Genomic DNA, 14,403 nt, shown 5'->3' with positions numbered 1-14,403 from the left:
CTTAGTTTGAACGAATGGTTTATCCTATGTTTCTGTTATGGGCCCTTAAACCCTCTAGTGGAGATTTTATTTGTTTCAATTTTATGTTTGTTTTACAGCAAATGGTTTTACAGCAGATCTCTCATCTATCCCACTTGCCTATCTCTGGAATGACAATTACATGTCCACAAAGAGAAAGTATAAAATATGACCACTTTCAAGTAATAGTATGTCATGGATTCTGATGCCTTTCTGGACCAGGCCAGGAAGGCATCTTTCACCACTATTCAGCTCCCCCTAACTGGTCTCTGCTTCTTCTGCCTTCCTGCCCTTCAGTGTTTTCTCAACGCAGAGATCAAAGTAACTAAGTTAAAAAGAAGTCAGATGATGCCACTTCCCTATTTAAAATCCTCCAGCGGCCTCTGGTTGTAGCCAAATGCTTACAAGGGCCTTTGAGACCCAATGTGATTTAGGCCCTTGTTCTCTCTCTAAGTCATCTGCCCTTTCCCTTGCTCATTCCTTTCTATTTCTGTTCTGCCAGACGTGCTCCCACAGCAGGGCCTCTCTCTATACATGCCGTTTCCTCTGCTCAAAATTCATTTCCTCTAGAAGTCTGCAAGGCTTGCTGCCTCACAGCCTTTGGGCACTTACTCATTTATCACTTTCTCAGCAAAGCGTTTGCCAACAAATCAATTAAAAACTTCAACTTATTATTATCTATATGTATGTGTGTATAGAATTTTAAAAACTTATTTATTCATCTTTTCCCTTGACTTCTAGAATGTAAACAGTATAAAAGCAAGAACCCTTCTTACCTTCTCCCTCCCCCCACCTCTTCTTTTTTTCCCCGTATCAGCCATGCTGATGTCAGTGCCACACACATGGTAATACTCATTTTGAATGAATTATTCCTGAAATTTCTGGTATTAGGATTGAGGCATTAACTTCATAAAGCCTGTTGTAAAAAAGAGGAAACATATGTTAAGAAGGAAACATAAAACATTTAAACCTCCTTGATACTTGTGATTCCAGGAGGAGAAAGGCCCTATAGGAATGGTGGCAGTACATCAAAAACACCCAATAAGTGTGAATTGAATGAAGGGATTTTGGCACACAGGAGAAGTAAATGTCCATGGGAAGAGGGAAAATTCTGGAATAAGGTTTAAACAACCTCACTCTCTAAGAGATGACATTGCATAGGACATTATAAAAATTTTCATTCAGCCTAATGATTTCATTCACAATTTAGGTTCACATAAGGGTTTTATGCACAATTCAAGCTTCTTTCTCCAAATAGATTCTTTTCTTCATTGCAAGATGAATTAATTCATTTAACAACAACATATTTCATTTGCTATTATTGCTTCAAGTGGAATTAGGATCAGTACAAGGAAATCAAAAGTGTAAATTTTGTCATAAGTGCCTTATGCATGTATTGCTTTCGTTTCCCACAACTTTGAAGATCACCAATCAAAGGAAGTTTTTTTTAAAAAAACACAAACTAAAAAGAATAGGAATAAATACTTAAGTTGTCATATTTGACCACATACTGGTCAAATATTATTTTCTTTTATATACCAAGCATATGTAGACTGTAACCTCCCTGAGAGTAGGAATATTGTTTATTTTGTTCATTGGTTCTCTTAGTAAATTTCTGTTGCAATAAATGTTGCATAACTAACAACTCTCAGTGCCATCTACAAAAACATTTATTTTTTTATTCAAGGCTGTGAGTCATCCAAGGCTCTGCTGGATCCTGCTGGGTTCTGCTGAGCTGTCTGTAGCTTCTCAGGTCAGGTTGAGGAGACATAGGGAAGGTGTAACAATTCTCTAGGATGTGCTTATTGTAGAACCAGAGCACATGGCCAAGACATTTAGCAAAGCTTTTAAAGCTTCTCCTTGGATGAGACACATAATGGGCTCACTCACTATGCTTTGCCAGAATGCATCATATGACAATGGAATGAGGAACTTACAGGAATTCATGGTAAGTCTGAGCGTGGACAATTCACCTACACAGGAGGAGTGGATAACTGGAAATAACAGTATAGTCTACCACAATGATATAACCCAAGCAACTAGAACAATGTCCGTTACATCAATGTATATTGAATGTGTATTTTTAAGATTTAACAATTGATTTTTTTTCAATTTCACACCTGAAACTTAGATAATAATAGTAAATAAATAATTTTCCAATGGATCAAGATTAGGAAATATACATGTTATATATGTATAAATATATGATTTTTGAACTAGGAAAATCAAAGACCATTGATCTACTACAGTGGTCTACAAACTTAGGTATAAACACACCTAAGGATATGTGAAAGCTTCTCAGTGAGTATGGTGGGCATCAGGATCATTAAAGGAATGAATATTCAAATCCTCAACTTCCATGTTATTCTTTCCTATTATTGTTCTTCCTAAGAAAGCATTTCTGCCAACTCTCCTGTCTCAGCTCCCTTTTTACAACTGCCATTCTACGACATTAAAAAAGAAGGCATATTCCCTCCCATGGAGAATCTTTTCAGCCCATGGTCCAAAAATCTCCAGGGCATCAAACAAAGGAATGTGTTTCTCAGTAAAAGCCAGGCAAAGAGAGCTTCATGGGGTCTATGTCCAATTTTATCCCTGTGACCCACTCCAGGCAAGGTTCCACTCCATTACTCACTTTCTCCCTTAATTGTCTATTTTAGTACTGAAATTCAAAAGTGAGGAGGTTTACATATGAATATATATATTATAATGTTAAAAATAAAGTCTGGTTCTTTCTGACAAAAAAACAAAATTGATTTGACAATGAGGACTGACTTTGTCCACTGGATTATATGGTAACATTTCCCATAAATTGAATGAGTTAAATTTGTTACTCTGAGGTTATAATAAAATACAATTAAAGCACTAAAGTTTATAATATATAATATTCAGGAAAACATATCCTTCCCTACTATTTAAAATCATAGTCATTTTTTATCAAATTTAAAATGAACAAGAGGGTACATAGTATTTCAAAAGTGTTTTACATGGTATGCAAGCAAAAGTGTTTCATCTGGACTATGGAGACAGGAACAAAATGAGCTGCTAGTGTAGTATGAAGACACTGAAGACATTTTATCTAATTAACAATTATACATGAGGCTAACTCTATGTGTTACTTGCAAAAAGCTAAGGATTTCTAATAAATGTCTAAAATCTCCACACACGAAACTAAATATGGGGTTTTATGATTGATACTTTGAAGGTTTTATTTTGTTGAGCTGTTATAAGAGCAGGTCTACCAACTACTGTTAAATAAGCACAGGAAACGCAACATAATGATAAGGATTTGAATGTCATAATGGTTATTCTTTTGCAACTAAATTATGTAGTCACTACTCATTCACAGAGGCTGCATTCACACATGGTAAACCGCAGTTGAGGAGCTGGAAGAGTTTGTTTTAAGGGTGTAAAATAAATCATTTCAGGGCTGTAATGAGTGAGTTGCTGGGCTTAGTACCACCTACTTCAGTTATCAGAGCTGAGATGAAGTTGCAGTCAAACAATTAACCTCTTGAAATTTAAATATATATGAAAGAATTGCTGGCTATAAAGCAGTCTGAACTGTATATAAAAAAGTTATAATATACAGTCTGAACTGTATATTATAAAGTTGACTGGCTTAGACTACTAGAACTGCTTTTTTATCCACACAACAGTTCTTTTGTTGCAAAAGTTGTATTTTACATCAATCACTTGCCAGTGAAATATTGAGCTTCTGAACTAAATTTTTAAATGCATTTTTGGAAATTATGTTATTACTTCTTTATATGCTAGTTAAAACTCTGATTCTGATGGCGTTCTAGACACACAATGAACTTATACACGACTCTAAATATCTACAAATGAAGGAAACCTCTTGATCAATGAAGCATGTTGCCCTATATCTAGATGTATTCCAAATATTTGATGTAAAAAAAGTGAAGATAATTAATTTTTCATTTTATTTTAGTATCACTTAGACACAACATAGAAAAATAAAATTTAAAAAAGCCTCATAACAGGGCTTCCCTGGTGGCACAGTGGTTGAGAGTCCGCCTGCTGATGCAGGGGACACGGGTTCATGCCCCGGTCCAGGAAGATCCCACATGCTGCGGAGTGGCTGGGACTGTGAGCCATGGCCGCTGAGCCTGCGCGTCCAGAGCCTGTGCTCCGCAACGGGAGAGGCCACAACAGTGAGAGGCCTGCGTACCACAAAAAAACCATAAAAACAAAAAAATCTCATAACAAAGACCATCATACAATTTTGATTTAAGTAGTTGGGAGGAAAGGACTTGAGAATTACATTTGTAATAAAAGACAGAAAATAAAGGCCCTCTTCCAGTACTGCTATAAGCCACTTTGATTTGGTTTGGAAACATGACTTCATCTTTCTATATGTTTTTCCCTCTATATTTAAGCAAGTATGCTATTTGAAGGGAAAATACCAGGTACACAGTTATTCCTCGATGTAAAATTAAATTCAAAAATTAAATATATTAAATGTATTTTCTAAGTTGGAACAATTCAGTAAGCTATTGATTGACCCATTTCCTTAAGTATATTTTATAGTTTTTTCTGCTTATTTTGTCCTGACTACAGGGTTAAGGCTTTTGAAGCTTAAAGATAAATCAATTATCTTTTAAAATCAATTCTCTTTTAAAACTGACATGTTAAATTACAAGATGTTGCAACAAATGCCCTATTACATCATATAGCAAAACTTTTAAACATGTTATCGTATTTTTATCAAGCTAGCTGAGTATTTTGAAAACAAATATGTAGAAAAAAATTGAACTTATGCACTCATTATGCTCTGTTTGACAGCTCTCCACCCACATATTCTTTCTCTGCCCTTCTCTACACTACTCTGTGTCCCAAAAGGCTGATGCCAATGGAATGTATCAATCAGCCTCTTTACCCTCTGGCTTCCAACTAAATTTGGTTATTTCAACAGAGTTTCTCAACCTGGATACTGCTGACATTTGGAGCTGGATAATATTTTGTTGAGGGGGTCTGTCCTACCTATTGTAAGATATTTAGCAGTACCATTGGCCTCTACCCACTAGATGTCATAACATGTCCTCCAGTAATGGCAATCACAGATGTCTCCAGACATTGCCAAACATCCTGGGGCAGGGGGCAAAATTGTCTCTGTTGAGAACCACTGGTTTAACAAGCAGAAACAATAGAAAATGGAAGAGGGAGAGAAACAGAAGTGATCTGTGCACTTAAAGCTATCTCAGCCCTGGCCAGGTAGTGGCTTTGCCAGTAGCTTCATTCTTCTATTTGTGACTTCCATCTGGAGGTCCTCTTCTAAGGCTACATTTCTCACTGGGTTTTCATAAGAGTAACAGCATTCCCTCCTCTTGCCATATTAGGTTTAGGGGTGGTAATGGCTTCCCACCGTTGCTAGTACCTGGGTAGTTCACCAACCTTTTTTTTTTTTTGCGGTATGTGGGCCTCTCACTGCTGTGGCCTCTCCCATGCAGAGCACAGGCTCCGGACGCGCAGGCTCAGCAGCCATGGCTCACAGGCCCAGCCGCTCCGCAGCATGTGGGATCTTCCCGGACCAGGGCACGAACCCGTGTCCCCTGCATCGGCAGGCGGACCCCCAACCACTGTGCCACCAGGGAAGCCCACCAACCTTTTTTTTTGTTCCTTAAACTCTCACACTCCTGTAGACAATTCCTTTATTAAACTCTTTTCAACCTATTTCCTGCTTAATTCTTGGCTAATAAAATACACCTTTTTGGAAGATGCATTATGTGTCTAGTAAGCACCGTGTTTTTGCTAATCAATCTCCACCTCCACCCCCTCTCTTCTAAGATGCACTTTCAATAGAGACAACACAGCAACATTGACATCATTTGAACTGCACTACAATCTGTACTGACTCATTTTCAGAAAATATCCAACTTTCCTTTCTTTGTATATGTGCTAGTGTTCCTGTTTTCCATGATTAAATAATCTCCCCAACTCTATTTATATTCACCTCAAAACGCTTAGGGTTAATTCTTATGTTCACAGGAAGAATCTTCTCCAGTCTGTACTGAACTCTTATTTATCTGAAACTTTAATTGGTGTACTGCTATGGACTGAAAGTTTGTGTCCCTCAAAATCATGTTTTGGAACCCTAATCCCTACTGTGATGGAGATGCAGCCTTTGGGGGGTGATTAGGTCATGAGAGTGGAGCTCTTATAATGGGATTAGTGCTCTTAGGAAAAGAGACACAAGAGAACTTGCTTCCTTTCTCTCTCTCTGCCATATGAGGATACATTGAGAAGAGAGCCATCTACAAACCAGGAAGAAGGCTCTCACCAAAAATCAAATGGGCTGGCACCTTAATCTTGAACTTCTCAGCCTCCAGAACTGTGAGAAATAAATGTTTGTTACTTAAGCCACTTAGTCTATGGTTATTTGTTATTGCAGTACAAGCTGACTAAAGTAGGTACAAATGTTGTTATCTTAAAGTTAGATACATATACTACGCAAATGGTGCCTAAGCACTACAGAGGTAGAAATCTATTTCTTTTTAACTCATTTATCTCCTTCACAGGAGTTAATGCTATATTACGCACTTCAAAGATGTTTAATAAGTATTTGTTGTCTTTAAAAAGTAGTTGTTGAGTTAATAGCTTTCTAAATTTTACACATCAGAGAAGTCCTTTTGAAATTTTATTTTTTCTTCCTTTTTTTCTGAGCACATTTTATGAGGATTAAGGAATTGATCACATGAATTGCTTTATTCAGAACTGTGTTAAGGCTACTTATGTAAACTAAATTGCCTGCTGAATAGTTCTCAAATGGATGTCTTTGATGAGAAAGCTAAGAAAATAGTATTATGAGCAGTGGGAACTAGGTTAAATAAAATTATGATATTGTTTTTTTAAACACATAGGTTGAAATCAGAAATACCAATGTCAAATTCATTATGGTTATTTTGAATTACTATACTGAAATATTAAATTCTCAGTTTTATCATACTGTATATCGGAGGAAAATTGCTAGTGCAATCAGTGTTTAGTCCATGAACAAGCATTTGTTGGATGTATATTATAGTGATAACACAGCACTCAATACATGGATTAAAAGTGCAAAAGTCATTGCTTTTGAAGAATGTACAATTTAAGAAAAAGTTTAAATACATTAAATAATATAAATCTTTGCATGTTATATAATAGTTTCCAGAAGATGAGTAAGGTGTAGTAGTTGATGTCTCTAGCAAGGTAGCAAACCAGTCAGTTGCTGGAACACAGGATCAGTCCAGCCTTTGTGGAAAGAAGATAAGATAGACTGGAGATCAAAGCTTTATACAATAGGACAGTTTTTTTCAAAACAACTTTTAATCGAAATATAGTTGATTTATAATGTATTAGCTCCAGGTGTACAGCAAAGTGATTCAGCTATATATGCATATGTATGTTCTTTTTCAGATTCTTTTTCTTTATAGGTTATTACAAGATATTGAATATAGTTTCCTGTCCATACAGTAGGTTCTTGTTGTTTATTTTATATATAACAGTGTGTATCTGTTAATCCTAGTTTATTCCTTCTGCCCCTTTCCCTTTTGGTAACCGTAAGTTTGTTTTCTATGCAATAGGATAGATTTCTGATCCCAGAAGGTAGGATTCATGTAGGTATGACTTACACAGTGGAGGTTAAAGTAGAAACATGCTGCTTAGCTGGTTCAGCATGGCTTAAACGTAAATCAGGAGGTCATGCTACACCTAAGAAGGCCACAAGATGAATCCTAGACTTTACCCACTAGTAAAGAAGGATTTTCTAATATACTTCCAGGTGTGATCCTTATTAGTCCACAACTTTGATGGGAATGAGTCCATAGATAGAACTATCTGAAGTTGAACTTGACTACAAACACTGATGATTAAAGCACTCTTTCATTTATTCACATATTTAACTTACAGCTATTGATAATTTACTAGATGACCAACACCATGCCAGGTACTGATGATATACCAGTAACTAACATAAATACCTTGATCTCATGATACTTACATACTAATAGACATGGATAAGCATAGTTCTTACATTCATCTGCATAGTGCTTTTCCTATGAGAAAAAAATAATTGAAGAAGATCTCAGTGAAAAAGTGTCATATTGAAGATTTTGATTTGACCCTAATTTGCTCTTAAATAATCTGTGGTTTCTACTTACCTTTCATTATTCTTTTGAGTTTTGGGGACTAAATAGGCTCAACTGAGGAAAACTCCAAAATGAGGAAAATTTGGGTTTTGGTGTTGTTTATTGTATGTTACTGTTCTTTGTCCTTCTCGTCCCTTAAGGCATTTTCCAATGGGAGGACAGCATAAAGAAATAGAAACATTATTCTTTTGAGGTTACGGTCTGTTGGATTTGAATCTGGAGTCTGCCACTTATTAATTGCATATCTTGATGCTCAGATATCTAGAGCCTCTGTTTCCATAACTATAAAACAGAGTTGGGAGCTGAGACTGTGGCTGAGGAGAGACCAGCAAGAGAGTGTCTATCTCTGCTCTATTTCTCCCAACCTCCTGCAGCTGCTGGGCTCCCTCAAGTGCTCTGAGAAGCTAGGAGAGATTGGTAGAATTTATGCTACCAAGGTAGATTTGAATTTTTAATTATATATATATATATATATATATATATATATATATTTTAGATCGCTAAACCTCTTTCTCCAGCACTATGTTAAGAACTTGAAACAAAAACAACCGAAAAAATAATATTCAGATGAATGTACTTTTCTAGATTTTCTGGGAAATATTATATATCTCTCCTCTTTTTCACCCAGTCCACAACCTCACTGATGATTTCTACGAAGTAGGTATCTCAGGAAAAGATTAGAATATATTAAGAAAAGTGAGTCTCCTTCTGAAAGTGAGGTTTTCCAGACCAGCTCATTTATTTTGTGGCAAAGATTACCATCACACGTCCAGGGCATTGTTTGCCTGGAGTCAATTCCTGTGGTTCCCATAGTTGGAAGGGAATCAGAAGAAGTAGGAAAAACAGATGTTGGGCAAGGCTAACCATTAGTCGGCAGCAGCAACTTCACATGTTTGAAATCACGCTGTGGTTTTTTAAGCTTAATTCTTATTGTCTGTTCAGCCTAAACACTTGCCACTCTTGCTGTGAAGCTAAGGATCATAAAGACTGGGGTTGCTTAATCACATTGCTTTAATACCTCACTGTTATAACCAATGCCATCCAGAAATATCTCAAAAGAAAGAGCATATTGTAATGGTACATAAGAAAAGTTCACGGTCTGAGGGTTCATTGCTGATTTTAAAGAAGATCATTCTTAGAGTTTCACTTGCTTTAAAGGAAGGTAAAACTTACTCTTCTGGAAAATTCGTGGGTAAAACTGTCACATGATACTATACATAGAGAATCCTAAAGATGCCACCAGAAAACTACTAGAGCTAATCAATGAATTTGGTAAAGTTGCAGGATACAAAATTAATGCACAGAAATCTCTTGCATTCCTATACACTAACAACGAAAGATCAGAAAGAGAAACTAAAGAAACAATCCCATTCACCATTGCAGCAGAAAGAATAAAATACCTAGGAATAAACCTACCTAAGGAGGTAAAAGACCTATACTCAGAAAACTATAAGACACTGTTGAAAGAAATCAAAGATGACACAAACAGATGGAGAGATATACTGATATACCATGTTCTTGGATTGGAATAATCAATATTGTGAAAATGACTATACTACCCAAAGCAATCTACAGATTCAATGCAATCCTTATCAAACTACCAATGGCATTTTTTACAGAACTAGAACAAAAAAAATCTTAAAATTTGTATGGAGACACAAAAGACCCTGAATAGCCAAAGCAATCTTAAGGGAAAAAAACGGAGCTGGAGGAATCAGACTCCCTAACTTCAGACTATACTACAAGGCTGCAGTAATCAAGACAGTGTGGTACTGGCACAAAAACAGAAATATATATCAATGGAACAGGATAGAAAGCCCAGAGGTAAACCCATGCACATATGGTCACCTTATCTTTGGTAAAGGAGGCAAGAATATACAATGGAGAAAAGACAGTCTCTTCAATAAGTAGTGCTGGGAAAACTGGACAGCTACATGAAAAAGAATGAATTTAGAATACTCCCTAACACCATACACAAAAATAAACTCAAAATGGATTAAAGACCTAAATGTAAGACTGGACACTATAAAACTCTTAGAGGAAAACAAAGGAAGACCACTCTTTGACATAAATCACAGCAAGATTCTTTTTGACCCACCTCCTAGATAAATGGAAATAAAAACAAAAATAAACAAATAGGACCTAATGAAACTTAAAAGCTTTTTGTACAGCAAAGGAAACCATAAACAAGATGAAAAGACAGCCCTCAGAATGGGAGAAAATATTTGCAAATGAATCTATGGACAAAGGATTAATCTGCAAAATATATAAACAGCTCATGCAGCTCAATATTAAAGAAACAAACAACCCAATCCAAAAATGAGCAGAAGACCTAAATAGACATCTCTCCAAAGAAGACATACAGCTGGCCAAGAGGTACATGAAAAGCTGCTCAACATCACTAATTATTAGAGAAATGTAAATCAAAACTACAATGAGGTATCACCTCACACCAGTTAGAATGGGTATCATCAGAAAATCTACAAACAACAAATGCTTGAGAGGTTGTGGAGAAAAGGGAACCCTCTTGCACTGTTGGTGGGAATGTAAATGGATACAGCCACTATGGAGAACAGTATGGAGATTCCTTAAAAAACTACAAATAGAATATGACCCAGCAATCCCACTGCTGGGCATATACCCAGAGAAAACCATAATTCAAAAAGACAGATGAACCCCAATGTTCATTGCAACACTATTTACAACAGCCAGGTCATGGAAGCAACTTAAATGCCCATTGACAGATGAATAGGTAAAGAAGGTGTGGTACATATATACAATGGAGCATTACTCAGCCATAAAACGGAACAAAACTGGGTCATTTGTAGAGATGTGGATGGACCTAGAGACTGTCATACAGAGTAAAGTAAGTCAGAAAGAGAAAAACAAATATTGTATATTAATGCATATATGTGGAATCTAGAAAAATGGTACAGATGAACCGGTTTGCAAGGCAGAAATAGAGACACATGTAGAGAACAAATGTATGGACACCAAGGGGGGAAAGTGGTTAGGGGGGAATGAACTGAGAGATTGGGATTGACATATATATGCTAATATATATAAAATAGATAACTAATAAACTGCTGTAAGCTGTATAAACTAATACAAACTAACTGCTGTATAAAAAATTAATTAAATTAAATTTAAAAAATAAAAAAGAATGTTAAAAAACATATGTGGGTAATTCTTAACAGTCATACCACAGAAAGCCAGCTATATCTCACTTGAAAGTGATACACAGATAAATCTCTGCCCCTGAATCCCTTTTGCCAGGTTTCCCTTCTCAAAAGCAGTAACTCAAATTCTTGAAGTTGCAGTCACACAGGAAGTTCATAAACAAGCTTCGCTCTCTATTTGCTGTGTGGCATTAGCAAATCCCCTCACCTCTCTGAGCCTTGGTTTCTGTTTTGTAATTGATGATCGCTAAGAACTGCGAAGGGGCTGATATTTTACCCCAAATTTAAGCAAACACATTAGCATGCCTCATTTTCATGGACTCTGGTAGAAGACACAAAACTACTGGGTCAGAGAAAAAGGACAATTTACTACTCACAGCAATAACAGTAGCCAGATCATCATTTTCCTGTTCCCTTTCCCCAAGCCTCAATTCCCACAAAGTGATGCAATGAGGGCTTTTTTTTTTTTTTTTTTTTTTTTTTTTTGCGGTACGTGGGCCTCTCACTGTTGTGGCTTCTCCCATCGTGGAGCACAGGCTCCGGACGCGCAGACTCAGTGGCCATGGCTCACGGGCCCAGCTGCTCCATGACATGTGTGATCTTCCCGGACCGGGGCACGAACCTGTGTCCCCTGCATCGGCAGGCAGACTCTCAAACACTGCGCCACCAGGGAAGCCCCACAATGAGGGCTTTTGAGAATCTAGAGGCAGAAGGGATCTTTTATATTAACATTTACTTAATCATCCAGTTTTTTTTTTTGTTTTGTTTTTTAAGAACAGTGTTTTGTGCTCACTCAGTTTTTGCTTTTATCACTGAATATAGAGATTGTCTAGGTAAATCTTTTCATCTACTTTTGCTGGGTTTAGTTAGGGAATTTACTGTTTCTTCAAACAAGGGCAAGACCCAGAGGGTGTAAAGATTTCTTATAAACTTCCAAACTGACCAACATCTTTTCATTAGTTGTACCTGGTGCCTCGAAGCCCTAAACCTTAGTGGAGTCTGACATGAAAATCTTACTTATTGGTTTCTTTCCTGTAGACCTAGATTTTATATTTCCCCAGTCTTCTAAATCAAGCACCACTTTCCATCCATTTTCTGGCTTTCAGAATTTTATTGACATGCCATGTTTGTTGTTATGTCTATTCCCTTTTCCTTTGTCCTTGTAGGTTTAAACCTATTTTATTCCCTCACTCTCATTTAAATCAATTTTCAGGAAGAAGTGCAGCCTAGTAAAAAATCTCTACAAGCATGTTTTTAGAAGTCTATATTCTGAGATGTTGCAAGTGTTTTCATACTCTTTTGAGCCCAAGTTATTAGTTTGTATAAACAATCCTAACATAAGTAGCTCTATGGCATTTAATTATTTTTCCTTAACATTTTTTTTCTCCCCTAGAGGTAAAAACATATTTATTTTGCTGTGGAGACTTATGACACAAAAAATTTTTCTGAATTCTTAAAAGGATCATAATTATTCAGTCTTCAAGGTGATGTTAATATCATGTGATCTTGTGTAACATTCTTGTCCTGACTCTTCCCCTAATTGTCTGCATTTGTCTGTTTGATTTCATTTCTCTGCTACATAAAAAATGTCAGTGCTTTTGTAAAAATCCAATGTGACATACACATATTAAATGATTTAAATACAACAAAATATTATATAATGTAAAAGATTAATTAAAGGAAAATATTCCTCATAATTTAAACTTTTAAAAACAGTGTTATATTTTCCAAATCATCATTTTGGTTGATTTCTTTGTATACTCTTTCAATTCCCTGTTATTCTCTTGAACTATAAAATTCCATCCTGGACATAGTACCTTTAAATGAGACTTACCAATGGCAAATACACTGCTCTCTGTTTTTATTCATTCTATTAACATGTTGCATTCAGTATTTTGTCAGCTTTTGAAGTATATGTGGAATTCCATTTTAACAAATATCATTGTAATGACAATTATCCAAAAGAGAGTATTTCCAGGTTCCAGAACGCATGAAAAAGCAGTATGACAGTTCAAATACTATTGTATTTTACTGACTTGGATACAGCAATCTGTATTATTATATTTTTTTAAAGTCTTTATTGAATTTATTACAGTATTACTTCTGTTTTATGTTTTGGGGTTTTGGTCGCAAGGTCTGTGGGATCTTAGCTCCCTGACCAGGGATCAAACCCTCATCCCCTGCATTGGAAGGCGAAGTCTTAACCACTGGACGGCCAGGGAAGTTTCAGTAATCTGTATTAAATGAAAACATCTGTTTACAAGACATATTTAGAAATCCCTGTCTACCTAGTAATATTTTAAACATAGACCTTGTTCTTTAAATTATTAGGTATAGCGGATAATTGAAGAGAGTAGAAATTGTTATTTAATATTGTAATAGCTAGAATTCATCTAGAATATTTAATATTCTAACTCTAGAAACACCAAGTGTTCTGAAATGTTTTGTGTTGCAAATGCACCATACCTCAAAAGCGGTGAGGATAGCCTCTCAAGGACTTAGGACTGTGGCAGTTTCAAAACATAAAACAAATTATTTGATGTGATGCTTTCTTTATCTCATCATGATGTATGGTCTATTATCACCTCTCCTTGAATCTGGGCAAGTTTGTAACTGCTTCAACCAGTAGAATATAGTGTACAAGCTCATGAAAGACCGAACAGTTTCATCTTGTTATCTGGAACACTTCTTCTTGGAGCCCTGAGTCATCATGTAAGAAGTCTTACTACTCTGAGGTTGCCATGCCATTAGGAAGCCCTTGTTACATGGAAAAGCCACATAAAGACATTCTGGTTGACAGTTCCAGCTAAACCCAAATTTGAGTCATCCCATCACTGGCACAAGATAAATGAGTGAAAATGCATCCAGATGATTCCAGTCCCCAGTCTGTCAAGTTACTTCCAACTATTTCAGTCTTCTCATCTCAGACCCCAGACATCATGGAGCAGAGACAACTCATCCAACCTGTGCATGTCTGAATGTCTGATCCATAAAGCTGTATGCATAATAAAATGGTAATTGTTTTATGGCACTAAATTTTGGGATTTGTTTTGCAGCAA

The sequence above is a fragment of the Stenella coeruleoalba genome (assembly GCF_951394435.1).
Source record: "Stenella coeruleoalba genome assembly, chromosome: 1".
Lineage (NCBI taxonomy): Eukaryota > Metazoa > Chordata > Mammalia > Artiodactyla > Delphinidae > Stenella > Stenella coeruleoalba.
Note: the sequence above shows the minus strand (reverse complement) of the source record.